Source organism: Phyllostomus discolor, chromosome 6, assembly GCF_004126475.2.
Source record: "Phyllostomus discolor isolate MPI-MPIP mPhyDis1 chromosome 6, mPhyDis1.pri.v3, whole genome shotgun sequence".
NCBI lineage: Eukaryota > Metazoa > Chordata > Mammalia > Chiroptera > Phyllostomidae > Phyllostomus > Phyllostomus discolor.
This window is the reverse complement of record NC_040908.2, coordinates 104,520,546-104,541,926: the sequence shown is the minus strand read 5'-3', so window position 1 is coordinate 104,541,926 and position 21,381 is coordinate 104,520,546. Positions and strand designations below refer to the sequence as shown.

At 38.6% G+C, this 21,381-nt stretch overlaps 1 protein-coding gene across 2 annotated transcripts in view; it reads left to right on the top strand.

Annotated features, from left to right (window-relative positions):
- Window positions 1–21,381, top strand: part of FAT3 (FAT atypical cadherin 3) — a 640,331-nt gene that overhangs the window by 326,673 nt on the left and 292,277 nt on the right. The window lies entirely within an intron of this gene.

Genomic DNA, 21,381 nt, shown 5'->3' with positions numbered 1-21,381 from the left:
CAGAAAGAAGTCCTGTACTTTCTCACCCTCCTGTCCCACTGTGCTCCAGTCCTAAGGGACAATTAACCCACTTTCTGTCTCTACATATTTCACCTTTCCTGGACATTTCATATACATTAAATTATGTCACACGTGGTCTTTCATGACTGACTTCTTTTCCTGAGCATGTTTCCAGGGTTCATTCATGTTGCCATATGTATAAGTGCTTCATTTCTTTTTGTGGCTGAACAGTATATGCATACACCATGTTTTGTGTATCCATTCCTCAGTCGCTGGGCATTTGAGTTATGTTGGCTGTTATGAATAATGCTATTATGGTTATCAGTGTACAAGTTTTTGTGTGGATGTATATTTTCAATTACTCAGGAATATACCTAGGAGTAGAAATCCTAGGCCACATGGTTACTCTGTATTTACATTTTTAAGGAATGTCCTAGTGTTTTCCAAAGTGGCTGAACCGCTTCCAATTCTGACCAGAAGTGTGTGAGGGTTCACCTTCTCCACAACTTCTCCAGCACTTGTCTCACTTCTTATTTTCAGTCATCTGAGTATTGAGTGGCATCTCACTGTGGTTTTGAGTTACACTTTTTCAGTTGCTAATGATGTTGAGTATATTTTCATGTGCTTCTTGCCTATTTGTATTTCTTCTCTAGAGAAATGTCTAAGTCCTTTGCCCACACTTTAAGTGGGTTATTTTATTTTTGTTACTGAATCATATAGGCTATTTATATATTCTGGATACAAGTCCCTTTTCACATATGTGTTGTGCAAATATATTCTATTCTGTGAACTGTCTTTAATTTTTTAAAGAGCATCCTTTGAATAACACCTGTTAATTTTGATGAAGTTCAGTCTATTTTTTCTTTTGTTTCTTGTACCCATTGTATCATATCTGAGAACACACTGAGAAATTCAAGGTCACCAAAATTTGCTCCTATGTTTCCTACATACTTTTAGTGTTCTCAAATATATTTTTTACTTTATGTGTATATTCCCTAATTCTAAAATAGTGGAATTTGTTGAAAAAAATCTTGTTTCTGCTGTGTATAATTGTAGAACCTTCTGCCATCCAATTTCAGGGCTATCTAAAGGTTCCTTCTCCCAGTCACACATCATTTTTGTTCATTGTAGGTGCTGGGCAGCCTCTGGTCAGGGCTTTGCAGCTGTTTATTGGTCATTTCATCAGTTGGTTACGTATTTCAGCACCTGTGGTTTATCTGATGATCATGTCCCTTTGCTATTTTCTAATACTCTCCCAGATTGGCCTTATAAACACTTCTGCGGAAATACTAGAGTATTTACTGAAGAAACTTTAAAAAATTGAGGGTAACTTTTTAAAAAGAAAGAACAACTGTAAATTCACTACCCTCTTACGTTGTCAACTTTTTTTGACAGAATATTGAAAAGGTCATTTAAGACTGGGTAGGCAGAACTTAGCAGTAGGAAGGAAAATTTTCTTTTCAGTTACTTAGTAACCTATCTGAGGCATGTTCAGAGAAAACTGTCCAAATTTTTGAGATGTTTTTTGCAACTACTATATCCTAGTGTATACACAACAAGGCTGACTATTTTATAGCTGTTCTTCTTCAGTATCGACGGTCTTTCAGATCCCTCCGCTCCGTGTGTGTGAGTGTGTTTACCCAGAATGGTTTCATTGTGACACTTTTATCTGCTTTATACATTAGTGACATTATCTGATTTATGTATTAATGATGTTCTGAGAGCTCTTCAAAAGAAAGAATGGCCTTTACACAAAGAAAAGTCAATTATTTATTTTTTGAATATTCATAAAATTTCCACCAAAATCCATGTGGTTAAAAGTAACTTAGAATGTTGCAATACATTTCTTGACTCTAAATAAAGTAGGACTTCATCCAGCATAAAAGGTCTTGTTTTTCCTAGTTTCTCCCACTTTTCCTTTGTTGTTTGTTTTCTTAGAGAGAGTAATATATTTCTTTCCAATAGGTATCAACTATTTAAAAATTTTAAACAGTAAAGAAAATTGTCTCTTGCCTATTAAGAAGGAGTATTTGGGGTTGTTGATTTTAATAGTGTCACCATTCTTTCACCTAATTGGGTGGCTAATACTCTGCCAGGCTGGTTGTTACCATCCACCCCCACCCCATGCCCCATTCTGTCCCTGCACACTGTCACCTCCCACTGGCAGCATTAGCTGAGCCCTCGCCTGGTTCCATCTGACTCTGAGCATCACTCTGCAGCCTTTCACCAGTTGAAGTTTTTACATGTATATGAGTCACTTGGATATTTATATTCAGGTGTGATGTATATATATGGCTGCCTTCTATATGAGGTACAAAATAGGAAATCACTTATGTAAATTATGCATTATCATCCATATTCTCTCTCTCCTGCATTTACATAATTTATTATTTTGATTAATGTCCCCCCAGTTACTCTGATATAAATTACTAAATACATAGACTGAGCCTCAGTCACCTCACCTATACAATGGATATACTATCTAGTAGTGCTACAGTGAGTATGAACTGGGATAACTTTTATGAACAGCTTTGATTTCTGGACTAGATTTGGAAAGAGCTGGAGAATGGGGCTTCTGCCTCTTGTTTCTCTGCTGTCTCCCACCCGTAGATTGTTCTGCTTCAAGTCCAATGTCATCTGCGGAGTAATTGCTCAGAAAATATTTTCTAATTGGCTTCTGAGTAGCTGCTTAACTCTTTAGATGTAAAATGGATTCTCTGTATAATATGGATAATATAAAAGTGATAGAAAACATGTGAAAAGGAAGGAGGGACTGTAAGTAATTAAGGTGATTTGACTTAACACAGTGGCCCCCCCAAATTTTTAATCATGTGCTCCTATCAGTAAAACATTTCTGAGCAAAGCACCCCAATATTTTTGTGATTCATTGAAAAAATGGGAACAGACTCATAGATGGAGAGCAGGATGACAGGTAGTTGGGGGGGAGATGATGGAGGTGGAGAGATTGAGCAAAAAAGGAAAAGACTCATGGACATGGACAACAGTGTGGTGATTGTGAGGGTGTATAAGGGGACTAAATGGTAATGGAAAAAATATAATAAAGATTAAATACAAAAATAAAATGTATGTACCTCAAAAAATAAAGAATAAAATTGTTAAAAAAAGAAAAATAGATCTATGTCAGCCAACTTCAAAGACTAAGTGGTTATTCTAATTATTGTTATTATTAACATAATAAAAAAAATCTAGGGCTTCCTTAACTGCCAGCCAAGAGATATGAACAAAGATAGACATCTTGATAAATTACTCATTTTAGCTGAGAAATTCAAGAAATTCTTGACTGCTCCTCAACCTAACCTACTATAAAACCCAGTTTAAAATTCATCTTCTTCAGTCAACACAAAATATTATTGAATGTCTGCTCAGCCACCTGAACTATTCTCAGCACTGGCAGTACAAAAAGGAACAGACACCCACAGTATCTGTCTCTGTCCTTGGGCAAATCGACCTGCCAGGTGGAACAGCAGAGTGGAGGCAAGCAAAATTCATTTTGTAATTTGTGAATGCATTTATTTTAACCTCCCCCAAGATCAGAAGAATTTAAATTTTACTAATATTTACTGTGCAGAGTCACATTAGCACACCTCTTATCCATGAGTTAGGTGGGGACCTGGCAGGTATAGTATTTACAGTGTCCTGAGGGCATCAGTAATTTTTACTCAGCAACTTTTATATTTTGACCTGCTTTAGAGTGAGCCAAAATTTTTATGTGTGATGCTTCATTGTGACTCATGCCAGCAATGCAAAGAGTGGAAAGCATGCACCTGTTAGACCTAAGTACACAGAGCTGGAACAGAACCTCAGGCAGCAGCTAGGTGATTGTGAGCAGATGGACTATAAGGGAGTTCTTGAAACCCTTGCATGCTTCTCCATTGCCCACAGGATAACCTCCATAATCCTTAACCCGGCATACAGATGTGGTCACTCTCTGGCTCCTGCCTGCTTTCTCATGTTCACTCTGTTTTTCACATTTGTGCATGTCTTGATTGCCATCCTTACCATGTGTGCCTGTTTCCAATTCCTTCTCCAAAACTCGGCTGAAAGATCTTCCCCACTGCAAAGTCACCAGGTTGGTTCCAGACAGTTACTCACACTGTTATGACCTCCAGAGCATCTCTACGTGGTTGCCTGTCAACCCTGAGGTCTTTGTTATTTTAATTATCTTTACTTTTCTCTTTTCCTTGCTAAGCTGTGAACAAGCGTCACCACCCTGGGGCATTCTGCATGTAGCTTAACTTTCTGCAGTTAAGAAGTCTTCTTTTGCCCCAGTGTGTCTACCCCCATCAACTTCCACGTGACTGAAGTTGACTGAGCAGATATCCAAAGCCTCTGCTTGCAAATAAAGTAAAAGCTTCGAATGGATGCCATGTGGCCCAATGGTTAAACGTGGGTGGCAGTCAGTCCAGAGACAGTTCCTGCTCTGCCACATACCAGGCTCCATGATCTTACATTACTTAACCTCTGTGTGCCTCAGTTTCCTTTTCTGTAAAATGAAGATAACAAGCATACCTATTTTATAGCCTTGGTTTGAGGTAGGAGGAATGTGATAATAAAGGCAAAACCCTCAGAACATTTAATAAATGTAGCTACTTCTGTTAAAATACAAAGTCTATGCCAGTGCACATATGTATACGTAGCCTTCAGTCTAAGTATAAATTGGCATACTTATGTCATGATGTTCTTGCTTGTTTTGAAGAAATCTGGTATGATGGAGGGAGGGAATGTCACCACAGGAAGAAGGGTAAAGAAAGATGAGACTGGGACACTGAAGCACTATTTCCCCCATTTTCCTAAGAGAAATTGGTTAAGTTTGGAAGATTTCTGCTGTGCTGGTGGGAAATTTAGCAGAAAACTGCTGCCCATGTAACTTTTGTACTTGCTGTTATTGTCTGCCCCAAAAGAGAAGCAGTTAACATTGCAATATATCCCATTGTATTCCTGATAAATTCAGTGGACACGTCTCTACTTAAGTAAAGCCCACTTAAATTTGAACACTGTGCATGTTCAGTAAAGTTGGAACACTCACCCCCTCACCAGGATCCTGGTGCATGCTGTGGAACTTGCAGGCCCTACCCTCTCAGTGGTTCCTCACAGTAATTGGTCGGAAAGTGATTTCCAACAGCTTATGCTGTCTGCAGCTCCAGCTGAATGTTTCATCTCACCACAGGCGTCCTTGTCCACCTGGGATGGGTTATTTCTCTCTTTTGTCTGACTAGGCAGGTTCCTTTGATGCCTCTGACAGCAACTCTCTGAAATTCACAACTTTGGTTGGTGATGAGAATTGTGGTCCCTGCATCCTTAACGGTTGTTTTGGCACCCTGTAAGAAAACTGGTTTGGGCTATTGAGTAAAAGATGGAGTAAATATGCAATAGTTGGCTAGAGTGAAAAGCTGTGATTGGTTTAAACTGAATTTACTCTTTAGCTCTATATTCACTGGCAGTGCTTTTCAGCTTCTACCACGGAATAGCAACGGTAATGAGCAGGCTGTGGCTCCTCGAGACTGTAAGCTCCCTTAAGACAGTCCTTGGTCATCCTTGCACTTGCACGTTTCCAACACATGTGACTCCTCATTAACTGTCAGATGGAAGGCTGCATGAGCGAGACTTTATGCATGGTGTTGGATAATCATTAGTGATGTTGCTTTAGAGTACCTTCATGAAGTTTTGATTATGAAGATTCATAAATGCACACAAGAGAAAAGAGAACAGTGTGGCAAATCCCCATGTAGCCATCATCTAGCTTCAACAGCTGTCAGGTCTCAGCCAATCTTGTCTCATCTGTAACCCTAGCATTCCTTTTGCCCGTCAGACTATTTTGAAGAAAACATATGGGAAAGATTTTGACATGTATGTACAGATAATTCAGTAAATTAAATAAACACACAGCTTATTTTGCATTGTCACCCTTCAAGAAATGTTTGCTAACAGCAAGCTCTACATGGCATTTTAATGCTGCTGATTGAAAGAGGCAGAGTCCCTGTGTGTTTGGACCCTGTTTTGACTACCCAGAACCAGGCTTTTCCAGGGTTTCAGAAGATTCTCATTGTTTCATAGCTGGTGGAACTAAATCACCAACAAGGTATAATTTCAGTGTCAGAGACTAGTAACTTGTTAATTCAATCATTCGTCCCTTCTTTGGGGATGAAATGCTTGTCCTGTAGGTATAGTGTTCAATAAAGGCCATAAATTCTTTGTTCATTCAAACAGTGTTGGCTCAGTGTCTCCTGTGTCACTGGCATGGGGATTCAAATGGATGTGAAGGAGACACAGCCCCTGCTCATGCGGGACTCACCACCCAGTGTTTCTTATGGTGAAAGAACCTCTACAAGACATCATTTATTAGACATCAATTTAAATTGAGCGATCTTATAGGAGGTCTACAACTTTAAAGATACTATTTACTTATGTTAGTATATCATTCTATCAACAAGTTTTCATTGTAATTTTAAGCTTAAAAGCTGATAGATTCTGAAAAGAGATTCATCCTAAAGCCAGTCAGGATGAAATGATAACTGAGCATCTGACAATGAAAATAAAATGAAATAAACATTACAGATAGTGCAGTATTTTCTCATTCATGCAGTAAATGCCAAGGTGTATTTTAAAGAATGCTTCTCTCTGTGCTACTCAGGCAGAGTAATAATATCTGACCATGGTTTTAAAAAATCTGTTAATATCTCAACTTTAATAATACAGTGAAATGAAAGTAGCAAGTAGCAACACATCATTATAACCACTAATGTGTCAGGAGAAGTATGAAGATTAAGAATCTCATAGTAAAAAAAAGAATGAAAATGATTGTGGCCATTGAGTTGCTTTTAACTAGTTAACTAGTAATTGAAGTAGCTAATTGCTGAATGGGTGAGTTGTCTTTATTCAGCCTGTACCGTTTCCATGACAACAGAACCCATCATCTTCCTTAATATACATTGAATTTTTAGTACGTACAATTTAAGCATTTGATTTCCTCCTGAGTTAGCTGATAAGCATGCAGAATTTTGCTAACTTAATTAAGAAACTGATACCATGTGAAGATGGTACCTAGGATGCAAGTGAAAAAGAGAAGGCACCTTGTTAGCGATAGATTCATGTCAAAATTGAGAAATGCCAAGGTTTGATTGAGACAACAATGATGGGTTGTACAAAATTGAATCTCTTTCATCTTCTCTCATATTCCAGTGCCTTTAATTTTTCCCTACCATCCCTATAGCTTGATTGTGTTCATTATTATGTGCTGAGACCTATGCAGCTGCTAAAGGTACAAGTATGAAAAGGTTGTCCCTGTTTCTCATGAGCCAACAGACTAGTGGGGAAGAATCAACTAAATTACTATCTTGGGTCATAAATTCTTAACTGCATGTGCTGTGGGAGGACCCTGAAGAAGTGGCTAACTCTGCCTCCACTACTTGGCCCCCTAGGGGTATCTACTCTGGTAGGAGTTACAAGTTCCCCAAAGAGGTCACACCTTATACTTTCTGTTTTGTTGGAAGTGAACACAAACCATAGTCGTTACTGGTTGCAGTAGGCTTCTTAGTGGCCCCCAAAATAGAATGTATTTTGTCATCTATAGTGCACACTTTTTGCCCCAATTTTTGAGGGAAAAATAAGGATGTGCATTACACATGTATATAATGATTACATACTGTGAGTATAATAATCCCATGTATAATGAGCACACAAACATGGGTGTGCACCATACATGGACATAGTATGTCCAAGTCCTAACCCTAGTACCTATGAATGTGACCTTATTTTGAAATAGGGTTTTTACAGATGTGGATAAATCAACAATTTTGAAATGAGATCATCATTATTTAGGGCAGTCTCTATGTCCAATTGTGAGTCTCCTTGGAAGAGAAAGAGAAGACACAGAGACAACCAGAGAGAATAAAGTATGTGAAAACAGAAGCAGCGATTGAAGTTAATTCAGCTCCAAGCCAAGGAATGCCAAGGGTTTCCAGCAGCTACCAGGAGCTTGGAGAGAAGCAACAGAATTAATTCTTTCTCAGAGAAGGGAGGTCAGCCCTGCCTATACCTTGATTTTGGAATTTTAGCCTCTGGAAATGTAAGAGAATAAATTTCTGTTGCTTTAAGCCTCCAAGTCTCTGTAATTTGTTATAGCAGCCCTAGGAAGTGAACGCACTGTTCAATTAAAAAAACTAATAAAGAAAATTGAAATCACCTACAATGAAAGTTCTCCATTCAGCCGCAACATAAAACTGGCACATTCCTCTCAAGACAAGTTTAATAAAAGAGCAAATGTTTATTTTCACAAGGCTGACAAGCCTTGAGCATCCCAAGGGCTTTCAGAGGGAAGAGAAATTTGATTTATTCTCCAGGCTGGTTGAAAATAGTGTAGCAGCGGGTGAGACCAGTTGCCACAGAGCAGTGCCACACACCTGTTTAAGAGTGTTACCGTCTAGGGTGGCCAAAGTTAAACACAAGTGTCTGTAATGACACTGTATCAACAAAGTCACAAGAAATAAAAATCCCACCCCTGAGTCCCCATTCCTGCATCACACTTAGAGGAGAATTTGAAATGTGTTCGTGGCACGTGCCTGAGATGACAGAAGTATCTACTCCCATGATGGCATCCCTAGCAGCCTCTCGGTGGAGCCCAAATGCCTTAAGCTGGCAAAGGGCTCAGGTGTCCTGCCCAGCCTCCAGCGTGTGCCTCTGAACCTGGTGCTTAACTTTGCAGGGCTACATTTCTTCAATGAAATGGGGGAAATTATTCCCCCCATGGGAGCCACTGCTCACCAGCCTCCTCAAATGGAGGGAAAAGCAGCTATATTTTCCTTCAGTGGTTGGTTGGTTTTCTTCTAATACAACCTGTAAATCTTTTTTTTTAATTGATTGATTTTAGAGAGAGAGAGGCAGAGAGAAAGAAAACATCAATTTGTTGTTCTACTTAATTGTGCATTCACTGATTGCTTCTTATATCTGCCCTGACCAGAAATCGAACCTAGAACTTTGACGCATTGAGACAACACTCCAACCAACTGAGCACCTGGCCAGGGCCAACCTGCAAATCTAAAAGCAAATCTTTTTTCCTTTTACTTTAATGGTTTGAGATTGAGCCAAATCATGGTGAGCCTCTAGCAAATGTGTTGGGTCTTTGGCACATTTCTTGTGTACTATGTATTGTATACTATTTTTAGTATTGGTGGCTAATATTTATGGAGCATTGCTTCATTTTAGGCACTGTGCTAAGTATTGACTATATTTCTTGATTGTCTATAATACAGCAACCCTGTATGGGTTGCTGCACTGCAAAAAAGGAAACTAAAGCTTTGAGCGTCCCTGTCACTAACTCAAGGGCCCCCTCTGTTAGGGAGTGGAGATGCCAGCTGGCCCTTGGATTCAGATCTTGTGGCTTCTGCGCCTGTTTCCAAGTTCACAGAACATTAGTTCTAATGCCTATGCCTTGTTTTTTTGAAAAACCATTGCCCTTTACCCTGATTTTCTCATTTATTATTTGTGCTGTTGTTTTCCATGTATATCTTTTAGCTACTTCATGAATTTTAAGGAACAATTTATAAAACTAATACATGTGCTGTAAGGGTTACTCGAGATAACAGGTAAACTCCATCCCCATTTCTGGCCCATTAAAGGCACACAGTAAACACAGAGTCTGGCACAAATAATACCCCCTTTTTATTATAAAATCTTTTATTACAAAATCATAAGCATGTAATTCTGTAACATAACAATATCATGCTCAAACATACCATAAGACATTTTAGGTGAAATGTTCAAATTAAAACTATAAATAATTACACCCATATTATTACCCTACTAACCACACTCAAGCAGGCCTTACTTCCGCCAGACCCTACATAGTCCTTCTGGCTTCCTGTCAGTGCCCACCATCACCACCTCCCCTGTCCAGTTGTGTCTCCTTCTTTCTCCTTTCAGGCAATGCAATGAATTGATTGCAAGTGACATGGCAGAAACAATAATAATACATTGTGAGTCTATAATTAGATATCTTAAAATGAATCAAATTTTCACTTAAACACTTTTTCTATATTTTGTCTCTTATACTTTTCAACTTAATTATCTAAGTATAGTATCTAAGGCCCTTTTAAAGGTCTTGTAAAAGAATTTGGGGGGAAGGTCTGGTGGAGGGGAATCTTTCTTTGACATTAACATTTCTCTTCCTTTTTCATTCCTCAGGTTCCTTATCTGTAAAATGGGGTTGATAATATATTATTAATTTAGTGATAAGAGGATATGTTAACTTCATATTTGGCACCTTTAATAGTATAGTTTCATAAATCATATAAATGTTATCTGCCTCTCTTCTTCCCTGAGAGTATCTTATTATTATTATTTTGAAATTATTTTAATCCAAATGAGTTAATAGGCAGAAGGCTTGTCTTCAGGACTATTTTTAGTTTTCTGAGACTAGAAATAACAAGTTAGAGTTTGGTATAAAAGAAAGACGCTTGAAATTATCAGATATCTTGCCCTTTAGGTTGTACTAAAATGTGTCATACTTAATTTGAGTTTTACATACTAATTACCTTAATAATTAACTGTCATAAAATGAATTATAAATTAAGAATTTAAAAATGTGTGCTGATCCTAAATATCACCTTCACCAATGTAGGTAATTGCCCAGACCTGGGCCTGGATTCAGCAGCCTGTGCAGATCACTGGAGTGGCTTCTGAGGGAGGGGATTCAGGTCCTGGAGGGCTGGAGCAGAGGAAACAGCAGCACTATTCACTGGCACCAGCTTCCTCACAGAGCTGCACCCACTTTCTCTGGTGATGAGGGGCCTCCCCAAAGTTAATTCCCAGAGAATATTTCATTACTTGGTTTGGTTTCAATTACATGTTGGTCTGAACCTTAACATGACCTTGCCTGTGTCATTAAATAGCATCTTGTGGTGAGGTCTCCGACATTTTTTATGAACAGGTGGATTATATCACAAGGAAATTTATAAATCTTTAGCCTGAGAGAGGAGTTCATATTTCTGTGTTATAGATCTTGTGCTCATTACCAAGCAGGATGTATATGCTATTCGCATTTTACGAAGTATTAATTCATTCTGTGAAACACTGTTAGGCCTTTGGGAGAATCTATTCAAGTTCTAACCTCTGTGTGCAAATGCTAAAAGTTGTAGACTTGGGCAAAGAACTCTTAAGTTTGCCTACGCTAAGGAAATCCCGCTCTGAAAGTTGGCAGTAACTCTGAAGCCAAGGTTCCAATTGGTTGAACCTTTGTCACATTGAAGGAGCAAGATAGGGGGCATGACCACACCTTTACCCTCTCCAGGTGGTACAAAGCCAGCTTTCTTAAAAAAAAAAAAAAAAAGAAAAACTTTAACTTAGGTTTTGCTTTGGATAACGACAGAGAAGGAGTACATTAGTTACAGTGAAATCTATAACATCCTCGAGAAAGAAGAGACACTTGAATAAAAACTGACAGCATTGCACTGAGGTGCTGTGGGCAGGCAGCCTGGAGCAGCTCAGCAAGGCGTTCCTGGGGCTTCAGAAAGCAGGGAGGTCCCTAGCCACTTCCAAGGAAAAATATAGGTCTGTCTGTGATACACCTTTTGTGATATGTGAGTTTTGATTTGTTTTCTTTACACGTGTCTTGTGGGGCACCGTGGAGAAAAAGAAATAGAGATTTAGAGAGAAAAGGAGAAGAGAGAAACAGCGAGCACTGCACTAGAGACTGCATGCACTGAAAAGTGCACACACATTAGAAGTACATCAGTAGATATTTGTATTAATTATGGTATGTACAGTATGATTAGATACATTGCTAGTATGTAAAATAATGTGTCAACTCTGCTATATGACATGGATGGAAATTAGTATGAGTTTTCATCACAAGGGAAAAGGATTTTTTTCTTTTTTGCTTTATTTTTTCATTGTGTCTGTGTGCGATGAGAGGTGCTTACTGAACTTAAAGCAGGACCACTTCCCAGTGTGTGGGAATCAAACCATCACACTGCACACCATGAACTTGCACAATGCTGTGTGTCAGCTGTGTCTTAATAAAACGGGAACCAAAGACACAAAAACTATTTGCAGGCTAGTAAATTATTGACACAAAGAGATAGTGAAATCATTGCCAGAAAAAAATCACTATTTGAGTAGTAAGTGTTAAAGATAAGAAAAAAAAAAGCATTTTGACCAGCACTAACAGGTAGCATTCACAAGATTATTTAACCAACCCTGAGTAATAGTGTTCACAGAGTAACTTGGTTCTCCTTATTAACAAAGTGTGGATGTGCCAAGTAATCTAAAATAATTAAACAATACATTAAAACATCAGGAGTTTATCGTGGTAATAATTCCTGTGTCCAGTTTGGAAGCACAGCTGTGTCCTCCAGGGTTTATCCCATGGGTTGCACATTGTTTTCAAGACCATTTCACAAAACAAAAATTCAGAGACCTGAGTGGTCTGCTTGAAGTCACACACCCAAGAAATGGTGACCTGGTGTCTTCACACTGCAGACCATGCTGGCTTTCCACCAGGCAATGCTGCCTGCCACAAAGTCACACTGTGCTGGAAATATTTCCTATTCTGATAATGGACTGCAAATTTGAGAGGACTATTACACACTGCTATCTTCCGGCTGCATTAGGCAGCAGAGAGCTCAGAAAAGGCAGCCCAGCTCTCGCCCGGTGTTGGCAGTCTGTGGAGCCTTAATCAAGTAATCTTCTGAGGCTACCCTTCCCTGTTTATCTGATAAGGAGTAATAAAACCTTCCATCTCTCAGGGATGAGTGTTTTAAGGACACATTAGATCACTTATGAGAAAAGCTTTATGTTCTTTAGAAGAAAGGTACATGGCAAAGTAACATTTTCCACCATAATCATCTAATATGTCATAAAAACCAATGCTGGAAAGGTAATTAAGTGTGTGGCTTTGACAGAGGAATTGAAAGGGATGAAAAACTGATGAAAATAAAAACAGCTACTTTTGTGACTGTAATGGTGTTGCTTTATAAGGGCATTTCTGAGCCCGCGGTTCATGAAGACAGTTCTTTATTAAAAACCAGATGAGTGTCTATAGCTCCATTAATTGTGTTATAAGCTAAAAGCCAGGCTACTGGGAGTAAAATTTGTAACATAAAGCTCAGCAGTCTGTTATTATCAAATGGCAATGTCAAGAACCTACAACAAATGAAATATTTGGAAAAAGTCAAGAATGGATCAGTGGAAATGATTCAAGAATTAGGAAACAGAACCTGTTAGGGAAAGGTTGGAGGGAGAGAGTAAAATAGGAGAACAGGCTGAAGAAGGACAGAGAGATGAGAGGTGGATGGTGACCAGAGGACAGAATGGAAAGAAATCGGTTTAAGTTATGACCAGAGGGTTGTAGGTAGTGCCCAAGGGAGACCTCGATGCATCTGTAGTTTGCAAGCCACTGAAATGTACTATTGATCGAATCTGTGGAATCTCTTTTTTTTCTGGAGATATATTTAATAATAGGCCACCTTTCCATCTCCGCAAATTGCTCGAGGCTCTGGATAAAAGGGTGCATTCTATCATAGAGTGTGCTTATGCCCTAAGATAATTAAATTTGGGGACAGAGTGTTTCAGTTTGTGGACTCTATCACTAGAAGAGCTGCAGTATTTCAGGACCCCAATCAAATGCTACTCAGCCAATTAAGTCAAGTCTTATGTTTCACTCTTAAGAAAATACAGTGCAGCCACTCTTCCTCATAGTTGCAGCATTCTGACTACCTTAGCAAAGGCAGCAGAAAAGTCCCCCATCATCAGTATGTTAGGGAAAGAGTGTGGAAGTTATAGGACCAGCCACACTGTATCACCTTATAAAACACCCTGGTATTGTAATGGGAAAGTGTATTGGATGCCTTCTTCAAATATCATGAGAAATTTATGAAAAGCAGTAATTATATAGTCTGTGAATATTTCAATGGAATTAATACACTTTAAAAACACCAGTAGTTAGGGCAAATAAGTGATTTGGCATAAACTAGAATATTACATAAACATAGTTTTTCAGGGTACATTATATGTCTAATAGGCACTTGAATTGCTTAAGACATGATGTAAAACAGTCTGGGTTTTGATCTTGTTTTTAGTATTTTTGTTAAGTCAGCATGGAAAAAATTAAAAATATAAGTTTTTTTGCTAGTATTACAAAAAAGATGAGGTCAAGATGAATAATGACTTATATCTCTTATTGAAGTTTTATTTTCCACCTTACCTCTGATCTTGTGTTTTCCAGCCAATTCCAGAGCACTCTCACTTAGGTACCTCCATCTGCCCTGGACCCAACGCATCATTTAATCCAGGGACGCTACCATGATTATTGGAGGTCACCTGTGTCTGAAATGCTCTTCCACCAGCACGAGCTACACCTGTTAAAGTCCTGCCCTTTCTTTAATATCCAACTCCACAAAACTTTCTCCAGTTCCCTCCTCACCCCTAATTTGGTGAGAGTTCCCTGTGTGGGCACATGCATGGTACCTAGGATGGCCTGCATCAGAACCTGGCTGCTTGGTGTTCCTGATCTTATCCTCAGCCTTTGTCCTTTCATCAGGATCATTCTGAAGGCACTGATATCTTACTTATCCTTGTCTTCTTTGCCAAGACAGCAATGTTATCTTGCACGTATTCGCTGCTCACTAAATATCCATGAATCCACTTCCCCTCCAGTCTCTTGTTTGCCTACTGCCTCTACAGTCCTGTTCTTCCTGCCTTCAAACAGAGTGTCATCTGGCCATTGTCACTTTGGCTGTCCTGGTCACGGCCTATCTTGATGATTTATGGCTGAATTCCACCCCGGTGAGTTTCTCTGAACATGTTTGGATTTCCTGGCCATCTCACCCTCACCCGCCCTTCAAACCCCCCAGCTCCAATTTAGTAGCTCAGGAATCTTTTCCAACAATTACCCTTTCCCTGGCTGGTGTGGCTCAGTGGATTGAGTGCCAGACTGTGAACCAAAGGTTGCCCATTTGACTCCCAGTCAGGGCACATGCCTGGGTTGCAGGCCAGGACCCCAGTAGCAGCTGTGTGACAGGTAACCACACATTGATGTTTCTCTCCCTCTCTTTCTTCCCTCCCTTACCCTTTGGCTAAAAATAAATAAATAAAATTAAAAAAAAAATAATTACCTTCCTTACTCATTTCATCTTTCATGTTTGCTTTGTGGTTCCTAGCTTCTAACTTGTTTCCACGTGCCTGTGTTTGGCCTCTCTGGCTAATTCCATCATATCAGTGCCCTCATAGGACAGCTCTTAGCTTTGTTTTCCATTCAGTTTCATCCAGGAACTGGATCTTGGCTATATTTTCCCTGCACCTTTCCCCCACCCCCAGCCCAGTTCAAATCACCATCCAGCACTCCCCAGATCCTAGAAGGGGCACCAAGGTTTTCTCTTCTCCTTGCAGGAAGGGGGATTGTGGCCCCTGCGAAGCTGGCAGGTCAGCCGCCTATACCGGCACCCATAACTCTGTCTGGGCAAGCATCCTGCCATGTGCAGTCAAACACCTGCTCCTCCAGGCCAGGCTGTTCTTGGTCACTTGCAAGGACGACGGTCTTATTCCTCCCTGGGGTGTTTGCTTACAGAGTGGTCCCTTCATCTGGAACACCTTCCTTCCCTTACTCTCATTTTTTTCCTAACAGTCTCTTTAGGACCCAGTTCAAGAGCTACTCTGTCTGTGATCATTTTTATCCAAGAATTTCAGGCCATCTTATTTTTTCCCATCCTTACCTACACATTGCATTTATGATTCGCCCTTCACTGAATTGCTGTTCTATTGTTGTTCCAGGAATGGGCAGCTCATCTTCCCAGCTAGCTTATAAAGTATCCCAAGGGAGAGATGCCTCCACAAACTTTTCATTTGCCATTAAACCTTCCTCAGAAAATGTGACTGGTATGTGCTAGGCATGATACTGGGATGCTTTACATGAATTATTAAATGTAATCTACACAATTAGGCTAGAAAAAATACAGGATAAAATATTGACTCCTGTAACATAACAAATAATTACTCTAAATATTAATTGCTGTTTATCTGATATTCAAATTTAACTGAGCAACCCTTTACACAAAATACTTAAGAGAAAAATATTTATTACATCCATTTTTTATGAATAAGGAAACTGACATTCAGGAACTTTCCCAGAGTGAGATTTCAAATGACACTTGGTGGCTGCAAAAGTGTGTATTCTTTAAACACTCTTCTTAACTTAGTGAGTGTGAAGTAATACAGTGCAAAAGATGGCATGACATCTGGCAGGATACCCTAAATTCCACTTTGCCTTAAAGGGGTGAATTATGTAAACTCTGGATCATCTTCAGGTTTTCTGTTGTGAAGATAAAAGGTCTACTCAATCATTGGAAAGTGCATTTCTCTACATATTATTTTAACGTAGGAGTGGATTTCTCCTAAGCTTGAAAGCAAATCCTACGTCTAAACTGAGCCACAATAGATATTATAGAGAGTGGTGGAAATAAAATATATTGTACATTATGAGGCACCTTTTAAATACTCTTTAATAATTTCTTGTTTCACTTAATATACTTCCCTGTAAATATTGGTTTCCTTTATTAGACTGTTATTATAGTGAAATCACATTAGCACTTTGCAGAATTTTTTTTAAACCACCCATCTCCTACAATTACATTAAATTAAATTTAATTCAGGCTTCCTTGTCTAAAAGGAGATATCTTTGCATTTACTGGAACTAATTAGCATTACACAGCCCTTTCCTATTAAGGGTGGGTCTTGGTATAGTCCCTTGAATAGAAAAACTCTTTTCTGTATTAATTAAGGAGAACAGGAGAAAAGTTTAGGGGGCATTACAAGATAGCCTCCTTCTTTCTTTGTGTATCCTTCTATACTGTTGGGTGAAGGTTAGTTTTGAGTCTCCATAAGTAATAGCTATATTGTCATATTTGTTGTATATGATGGTTGGGGTCAGGTGTGCCAGCCAGTCACTTCAGTAGCCATTTTTGCTCACAGCTTCATCCAGTCTCTCATAGGGTCTCATTTTCCATGTGTATTTTGGGGAGACATATTCAGTCAGTAGCAGCCCCTGTACCTGTTTGTAGACCCAAAAGTTGCTGAGTTAGCATTTCCCTTTGTGGCCATGTCAGTGTCACCAGTTTGTGAAACGGTTATGTCCAGGAATATGATATAGAGGTTGAAACAGGTATTCCATAGGCTGCTGATACAGTGGTGATGATGGTGAAAAGGCAAGTGTTACAAAAGATACATAATGTGGGAATAGATACATTTTAATTCTTTGCTAGTCTGTGATCATCAGGAGGTGTGTGTGGTAACTGTTTGTAAATTAAAAAATTTCTTTAGGGACCACTTCACTTTCTAGACATGCTGAGGAACATTTTCAGTAGATTGAAAAAAAATACAAAAAAAAAAGGCTGATTAGAAAATTAAGTCATTATCTCAGCTGGAGGATAGTATTTTGCCTTGAGCTATGTTTTGAATAGCCTGTGGAATTTACTTAGATTATCTGAGTTAGAGATTTATAACTTAAAATAGTACCCCTTTGTTATTTATGTAGACACTTTCATTTGAGAAATGCTAACTGCTGAAGAAATACCTTACCTAATATTCTGTGGGAAGAAAAATGATTGAAATTATAACAACAGTCATTGACAATGAAGTTATTGGGACAGTAATTAATATTTCCAAATCTTTGAACACCAAGATAACCTAGACTCTTTTTATGATGTAGACATACTGTAGAAATGAGGGATTGAGACTAGGAAGGAGTTTGGGCTGGATATGACAATAAGTATCATTTTTCAGTGTTTTAAATTCTGGTGACTATAGATTTAATTTTGCACTGCCTTTGTATTTCATCAGCATTGTTTCCAGAACATCTTAGGATAAAACTCTTAGTTGAACTCATTTGTGTCTCAAAATGCTTGTCTCACAGTGGCACCTTTTGCAGTACTGAGGAGGGAAATGATGCACTTCTATAGATAAGTACTAAAGTAGTTAGCATTTAATTTTTCTTACAAAGTACCAGGAGATATTCTAAATGTTTTACATGTATGATCTGAACACATTCATCTAATAAGATAGTTATATAATTTCTCTTTTAAGATGGGAAAAATAAAGGTGTAAAACAGTAAAATAAATTGCCCAAATTTTTCAGAGCTGGTAAGTAGCCAAATGAAGATTCAAACCCAGGAAGTTTGATTCCAGGTATGATGTTCTTAGACCATCATTCTCTGCTGCTTCTTTTTTCTTCTCTTCCTCCTCTGTCTCCCTCTTTTTCCCTCATTAAATGCATCATAACTATTGCTACAGTTTTTTTCTTTCCTTCATTTTTTCCTCCTTTTTATTGCAACTTAAAAAAAGGCAAGCCCAAGTGAAGGGGGTGACTGGGTAGAAGGGACCACTCCAGGAAGGTTCCTGAGCAGGATGGCACCCTGGGGTCAGAGATGGAGGGAGGGAGGTGCTGAGACGGAGGCTGCTTGTGTCAGTAGATGAGACTGACACATGGTACTTATTGTCATATCCACCCCAAACTCCTTTCTATTTCCAATCCCTCATTTCTACAGAATGTCTACGTTACAAAAAGAGTCTACATTATATTCATATTCAAAGATTTGGAAATATTAATTATGGACATATTGGGTATTGAGCAGATAGGTGAGTTGCTTTTTTTCACTATCAGAGGAGAGGGTGTTGCAGCTAGGAAAAGAGTAAAGCGAGACTGTGTGATGTTGGATTGGAATTTGAGGTGCATTTTCAAGGTATATAGCTAGCTATAGAAATAAACATGTATGCAAGGATGTATGTATGTGTATTTATATACAAATATTTCTGAGTTCTGTCCAGTAAAAATACCTGGAAGTAGAGACACCTTGGTAGCATTAAGCATACCTGAGCACAACCTGCATTGTCAATAGTGATAAAGGTCATGGGGGTCAAGAAGGCTTGAAGAATGTGTTCCTGACTGAAGAGACTGCAGGGTCAGGGCCACTGGACAGCATGTGACCCTGGATCAGATTCTTTCACTAGAGAGGAAATTATTAAGACTACTAGTCAAATTTGAGTGGGGCCTCTAAGTGAAGGATTTATGAGAGTTCTTTGTATTCTTCTTGCTGCTTTTCTTTAGATTTCAAATTATTTTCAAATAAATAAAAAGAATGGCTGGAAAATAGTCATCTTGTTACTTTCTAGTTCTTTTTGTGAATAAATTTAAAATTTGGAATTTAACCAAGACTTCAGAATCTGGGATTATTAAATTCCACTAATAGTGTATTAAAATGAGTTTCTCGTTAATTGCAAATAATGAGTTTGAATAATGGCAATATTTTTATATGCTTTGTTTTGGGAACATACTTTGATTCACTGAAATACCATGCTTTTAAGAAATGGGCTGCGTTTCAGCAGCCTCTTTACCTGAATTGCTTTGGTAAAATCATGTTTTTGGATGATATTAACTGGAGAGTTTTTAGATGATAGATTTCAGGTAATTAAGGGAAAGGTGTTTTCCTTATCTTGGAATAATTTGAAATGTAAGAGGCATGGTAGAAATTAAATGTATGAAACTCCAGTATTGATTTCCTATTAATACATGTTTACCTGCATTAGTAGCTATGAGAATATACTTAGAGCTGATTTTCTTCTCTTCATTTTCTTCTAAAGATGGGAAAATATCAATATGACATTTTCTAAGGGCTTTTTTATTTGATGGTAAATTGGGCCCACTTTTATAATCCTCTTAAATACAAATGAATTCACTAAAATATATTTAGGGGCCTTGATCTATAGAAGGTGGGATATTTAATTATATTAAACTGGCTATTAGCATAATTGCATTATAACAGATCATAGTTACCACCTCTTCTGTTGCTTCCAATAGCCAACGTGGGGTCTCTTTTTAGTGTTTTACTATATTAAAAAGGTGCCGTGATCAACCTCTTCATAAACTAATCTTTTCTTATTTTCCCCTTAGAGTACATTCCCAGAAGCTGACTTTTCATGTCAAAGAAATGCACATATTTCAGGCTTTGGGTAAATGTTGCCAGATCATTTGTAGTTGCACAAACTAAAATTCAATTACTTAAGTCATTTTGAACATTAAAAATGCTGAAGTATGGCATATTTTGCCTACCCAAATAAAGCCCTGAGTTCTTGTGTTCCATTGTGTTCTTAGAATGGCGAGTCTGGTGAGTAAGGAACACAGAAGTCCTTATGCCCAGGGAGGCATCAGAGAAGGTGGGACTGCAGGCTCTGCCCTCCGGAGAAGGTGCTGGAGGGCTAATGTGGAAGCTGATCCTCCTTCAAAAAATACTTGGCAATTCTTCCCAACTCTACTTTTTTGCTTTCTTTAGGGATAGAACTAAATTAGAGGCAAAATTTCTCTTTCAATTTTTAGCCTTTATCTGTCTTCATCTAAAGCCCAATCTCAACAAGGAACAAATTTGTTCATTTTTCCTCAACAGTGGAATTGGAGCAAGGTTGCCTAGCAGCATGTACAACTGTCCACTTAGTCATCGCTTCTCTGAGCCACCTGAAGTCGTCCAAGACTTCAGGTACTCGGCCTTCCACTTTGCTTCACCCTCCAGAGGATGACCACACAGGTCTAAGGATCTCCATGTTCTGACATTTTCCAACAGATTTTTGGTCAAGACTTGGAACATGCGTTTTTCACAGTGGTGTCCTTTTTCCACCATTTACCTTGGTCCATTTTTAAAACAACAGCGTTTCCAACAATAGCCTCTGTTGTTGTTCCCTTTTGATGTCATTTTGGCATGGCTCCCTGGTTTTTCATTTGCTTTTTGCAGTTAGATGACATTCCAGAGCAGAGATGGAATGGAAAGCTTTTTTTCCCCAGTCACTTGCTAGTGTACTACATCCATTAAGTCTAGTTATACATGTAACAGAATGCACTATTGTTATTGGCAGTGACCTCATTGATCAATTTCAGGCTGACCCTCTTGACAGCTTGCTACTGATTTTACTTCTTGAGTGATTAGTTCCAATGGTTGTTTATGCAATTGGACTAAAGGAGGTGTATTATAATAGCCCTGCTTTGGAACAGTCTCTGCTCTACCGACATTAATTAACAAAACATTCCAGGGAGGAAAATGGGTATTTATTCTATCACAGATGAAAAGGTTAAGAGACTCGTTCCAGACCATTCAGCCAATCACTGGTCCCCATCAGACAGAATGAGAAAAGAATCAGCCATTCTTTTTTTCAAGTATCAGCCAGATGAGTGTGAGTGGGGTGAAGGTGGACAAATAGTATAAGGACATTTCCCACAAAATATGATCATCATAGCTTGGTTCCTATTCTCAACCAACAGGGAAAGTCTAAATGCAGCCACTTTCCAAGAGTTTTGAGAGATTTATATTAGGGAATTAATGAGGAATTATA